Source organism: Saccopteryx leptura, chromosome 1, assembly GCF_036850995.1.
Source record: "Saccopteryx leptura isolate mSacLep1 chromosome 1, mSacLep1_pri_phased_curated, whole genome shotgun sequence".
In the NCBI taxonomy this organism is placed as follows: Eukaryota; Metazoa; Chordata; class Mammalia; order Chiroptera; family Emballonuridae; genus Saccopteryx; species Saccopteryx leptura.
The window spans coordinates 210388126-210393761 of NC_089503.1; the positions used below are offsets into that span (position 1 = coordinate 210388126).

The 5636-nt window shown below is 43.0% G+C and overlaps 1 non-coding gene across 1 annotated transcript; it reads left to right on the top strand.

The window, feature by feature from the left end:
* Positions 1 to 5126: 5126 nt before the first annotated feature.
* On the top strand, positions 5127 to 5256 carry LOC136389962 (U6atac minor spliceosomal RNA). Its single transcript, XR_010748502.1, has one exon. It is a non-coding gene; the product is annotated as a U6atac minor spliceosomal RNA (small nuclear RNA).
* The last annotated feature ends 380 nt before the right edge of the window (positions 5257 to 5636 follow it).

Sequence of the window (5636 nt, forward strand, 5' to 3'; positions counted from 1 at the left end):
TGATGTTTCCAGTGAATGTGCAGAAGTGTCCAGGGGTGAGGGTGGGAAATCACAACGGGTGGAAGAGAGGGCTGTGCCTGGGATTAAAAATGGGGCCTGTTCCCACCTGGTCATTCAGGCAGGTAGGGTAGGGCCTCCTGCCCAGACTGGGCTCCCACTGCTCTCAGTGGGTAATGAGAGCTGGGCAGCAGTCATGGGTTAGAATTTAACCCTTTGGTGGGTATTATTTTGGGGGGGATTGAACTCAAGGGGTAAGGCAGGTAGGCAAGTCACTACCCTTCCCCTTTAATAACAAGTAGTTTCACATTATAGAAGGGACTTTCTCACCATCCCTGTTGCCTCTGCAAGATAACAAATATGGCAGAGTTTTTTTTCCCTTTGTCCCCATTTATACAAAATGGATAGAATTTCAGTGTCCCTGTTAATCAAGTATTCTGGCTAAGGTTCAATAAACTGTACTCTCTCTGGGTTTTGTTTTTTGTTTTTTTTTTGTTTTGTTTTGTTGTTTTTTTGCAAATTAGAAAATCAAATGAAAGAAATTGAATACTGAAACTGAACAAAAAGGAATCGCTCTTTGAAAAACCAGATGGCACCTCAGGATTATCCCAAGCCTTGGGTGACAATTATAAAAGTTGTTCATCACTGGCCAGCACATTTAGAAATTCACTCAGCTCAGATCTGTGGTTTTCCTGAGATCACAAACCCAAGGAGAGCGTCCTCTTAGCTACAGCTCTCAGTCCTGCACTCCAGGTGGGGACAGCATTTGGAGCAGCAGTGAAGACTCGTCACCACAATAAAAGCAAAACTAGAGGAGTCTGGTCTTTTCGGTGGTGATTGTAAAGCACCCCTTTCTCTTCCACTAGCATTTCCCAACCAGCTAAACCAAAATAACATTGGAGGAAAATTTACAAAACATACATGTGCCCCCTCAGTCCCCAAAGGTGACTGGAACATAGAGCTGGTAGATTTTTTATTATTTGTATTGTCCTACATTAAAGATATATTTTTTGTAATAGTTTATAGTCCTGGTAAAATTGTTAAGGTCGCTTTATAGATCCTAGTCTTGGAATTTACTCCACATTTAGAAATCAGTTCTTAAGAGAAAGGGAGGGAAAGAGGGAGGGAGGGAAGATAGTGATCGCATGTCTCCATGAAATATAGCTAGCTTTGCCATAATCTATATTGTGTAGGCAAAGAATTACTTACTTAAAAATAGTCCTAAAAATTATGGAACTTAAACAGGAAAATGGAAACGATTTTCTCTCCCTACCTAAATCCACCATAGTAATCATTTTAAGATTAACTATTGAGAAGAATCAGCCCAAGTTAGAATTATTAAATCTCTATCTCTCGTTCCCTATTGTGTGTTTGCGGGCTGGGGGGGGGGGGGGGAGAATGTGCTCACGCGCACGTGTACAGAGAGGTTTTTCATTTACTATTAACATGGACTGTCCAGAGGAGAGTGAGTCGTGGTCCTCCACCTGCCCCCCTCGTCTCTATCTACCCTATGGTCTTCCCTCACGGCCTTAAGAGAAGCATCCTCAGCTTAGCCTCCGCTGGTCTCCCTTCTGTCATCAACGATGCGCATGCGCCTCTTCTGCAGAGCTTTCTCCCAGGCTGGGTATCAGGAGGTGAGGGTGTCCCCACCTCCACTCTTCCAGGTGATGTCACGACCTGGCAAGAGTGCTAGAAGCATCATTTCTTCTCATGCTATCTTTCCATGACTCGGCCTTGCTACTGACTGCCTGCAAATATTGCTTTATTGTAATCCTTTCTTCAACAGCCAAGTCCATTACCTCGCCGTCCATTCTCTCCTTGAATACCTAAAATACAGCTTTTACGTCTTCCACACCGCTGAAATTCCTCTTCAGGATCAGCCAGTCCAACCTTTTTTTTTTTTTTTTTTTTTTTTTGCCAAATCAAATATCATAGATTACATTAACTCTTCATCCTTTGGATGTTTTGGATACAGCTGGCATGGCTGAGGAGATTCTTACATTTTCACTGACCTCACACATTGTCTCCCATCCTCTGCCTCAACGTCGTCTGGTCCTACCCTCTGCCATGGGGCACTGACCTTCATTCATAGACGGGCAAACAGCTATGCGTGTAACAGCTTCAAAGGGAAGACGCTGCTCTCCAACCCCACCCCCACCACCATACTGAGAGCAGCCCTCCACACGCCTAATATGAGACTGAAGAATCATTACTTTGGGTTAAAAAAATAATAAAAATAAAAAATAAATAAATAAATAAATAAAACTATTTCACAGACTCTTGTTTAAAGAGTAAATGCCTTATTCACTTACATGTGGACTCTAAAGAACAAAATAAATGAACCAACAAAAGAGAAAGAGACTCATAGATACAGAGAATAGACTAATGGTTGCCAGATTGGAGGGGGGGGTTGGGGGACAGGATGAAAAAGGTGAGAGGTACAAATTGGCAGCTACAAAATAGTCACAGGGATGTAAAGTACCACAGAGGGAATATAGTCAATAATTTTGTTGTAACTATGTATGGCATCAGGTGGGTACTAGAATTATCAATAGGATGACTTTATAAATTATCTAAATATCTAACCACTATTCTGTACACCTGAATCTTATAAAAATCAATGTTGAATTTCAAGTGTACCTAAAAAATTTTTTAATAAATGCCATTAAAAGCTTTTACATTAATTCAACATCTACTAATACAAAATTAATGGATAATTAAACGTTAGCTCCGAAATCAGAAAGTAGCACACTGAAGAAATGGAATATAAAGTGAGTTTATTTTGAAGGAAAGTCAACTCTATTATCTTGATAGAATAAAATAAGATCCCGCCCAAGAAAATAAATATACTTTAATACCTATAGAAACACTGTTTGCTTAATTAAAACAATATAAACATTTCCTCAATTGGCAGCTGGCAGGATAGTAGCCTCCTAAGTCTCCAGAACATTGATTAAAGATGACAGATTCAATGATCCCCCAGAGAGTCAAAGGTCTACAGGAAAGAGGATTCTGGGAAAGTTAATTGTCAATCTCTGGCTATGAAGGTTCTAAAGTAGAGTGATGATTTATTGTCAGAAATACGAGAGTGGACTTTCCTTTTCTACTAAATGCTGTGGTGCTCTTTCACTGCCCTTCCCTGGTTCTAACCAGAGAATATTGGTCATGGGTTTCTGCTCAGACCACAAGGACCTGATCCTTCTTCCCATAAATAGCTTTACCTAGACATGTGCTCTGTGGAGAACACTGAGCCCTGTATCTGTTGATGAAGTCTTGGAGTCTCACACTAACAATAAGCTCACTGCCACTGAGACTACTGTTGTCAATCATCATAAAGCAACTGAGTGTCCATTTATCAGCATTCACTCCTTAATTTTTATGGCTGCCCAAAAGACTTCTTTCTTTTCCACAGTCTGAACCTAGATCAGTGGGTAGGTAGCAAATAAACTGTCTCAATACATGTACCTAACAGTGACTTATTCAGTGAAAAAAGAAAGCTGTCCTCTTTACCTCTATCAACAGGATGGCTTCTTCCAGAAGCCATAGAGCAGAATGTCTCCATCAGGCATTGGAAAACGACGACCCACAGGCTAACTGTGGTCCATTGTCTGTTTTTGTAAATAAAGTTTTATTGGAGCACCACCAAATTCCTTCATTTACAATTATCTATAGCTGCTTTCCTGCTACAATGGCAGAGTTGAGGAGTTACAAGGAGATCTTATGGCCAGCAAAGCCTAACTTAAATCTTTGACACTTTATGGAAAAAGTCGAACCTTGGCCTTGTATCCTCCATGGCAAAATTTAAAATAATTGTACTTATGGACAATGTTGATCAAACTTTTCAACATGCAATGCACTATTAAACACATTACATGAATTAATATCATGACACTTCCACAATAGCTCTATAAAGTAATTTTTTCCCCATTTTAAAAGTGAGGGACCCAAAGCTTACAGAGCTAGGCAGGTCCCAGGACTAGGAAGTGGGGGAGACTGGATTTGAAGCCTGTCATTCAGATGCCAGTGCCCACTTTCTTGTCCAGTAAACAATATTTCCTCTAAGAGAGTAAAGATAAGAACTACCATTTGCCAAGATTTACTATACACCAGCCTTTACAGAAATTGTCTCTAAAGTTTACCACAGCTTACATTTGTACTTTCCAAAAATCAGGGAACAGTTTGGTTAAATATTTTACCCAAGAGGCACTGGCCAGTTGGCTCAGCGGTAGAGCATTGGCCTGGCGTGTGGGGGACCCGGGTTCGATTCCCAGCCAGGGCACATAGGAGAAGCGCCCATTTGCTTCTCCACCCCCCCCTCCTTCTTCTCTGTCTCTCTCTTCCCCTCCCACAGCCAAGGCTCCACTGGAGCAAACATGGCCCAGGCGCTGGGGATGGCTCCTTGGCCTCTGCCCCAGGCGCTAGAGTGGCTCTGGTCGCAGCAGAGCGACGCCCCAGAGGGGCAGAGCATCGCCCCCTGGTGGGCGTGCCAGGTGGATCCCGGTCGGCGCATGCGGGAGTCTGTCTGACTGTCTCTCCCCGTTTCCAGCTTCAGAAAAATACAAAAAAAAAAAAAAAAATTTTACCCAAGAACAGACAGCTACGGACCCTGGCCGGTTGGCTCAGCAGTAGAGCGTTGGCCCGGCATGTGGAAGTTCCGGGTTTAATTCCCGGCCAGGGCACACAGGAGAAGCACCCATCTGCTTCTCCACCCTTCTCCCTCTCCTTTCTCTCTATCTCTCTCTTCCCCTTCCACAGCCAAGGCTCCATGGGAGCAAAGTTGGCCCGGGCACTGAGGATGGCTCCATGGCCTCCACCTCAGGTGCTAGAATGGCTCTGGTTGCTCTGGTTGTAGCGGAGCAACACCCCAGATGGGCTGAGCATCACCAGCTGGTGGGCATGCTGGGTGGATCCCAGTCAGGTGTATGCAGGAGTCTGTCTGCTGCCATGCCCCTTGCTTCTCACTAAGGAAAAATACAAAAAAAAAAAAAAAAAAAAGAACAGACACTATGAGCAGAGGATCCTGTGTTCAAACTCAGATAACTTAGCTCTTTCATTACATATGTCACCTCCCGGCTTTATAAAGACAGCACTTAAGAGACAATATAATAAGCATTAGAAATAATAACTTTGCATCGCATGAAAGGAGAAATGGTTAGCATGCCCCTCGACAAGGATGGAAGAGGCCCTCCATCGGGCCCTACAGCACGCAGACGGGTGAGGCATGCCACCTAATTCGAGGCTTCGGACCTTCGTTTGTAAACCCTAAGAGTTCTTACCACAAGGAAGAAACTGTTCTTCCTTTTTTCTTCTCTTCTTTCTTTTCTTTATGTTATATCTATATGAGATGATGGATGTTAGCTGGACCTACGGCAATAATTATTTCACAACATACGTAAGTTAAACCATCATGCTATACTCCTTAAACTTACACAGTGATGTATGTCAATTATTTCTCAATAAAACTGGACCTGTGGTGGTGCAGTGGATAAAGAGTCGACCAGGATCACTGAGGTCGCCAGTTTGAAACCCTGGGCTTACCTGGTCCGGGCACATATGGGAGTTGATGCCTCCTGCTCCTCCTCCTTCTCTCCCTCTCTTTCTCCTCTCTAAAAATGACAATAAAATCTTTTTTAAAAAGC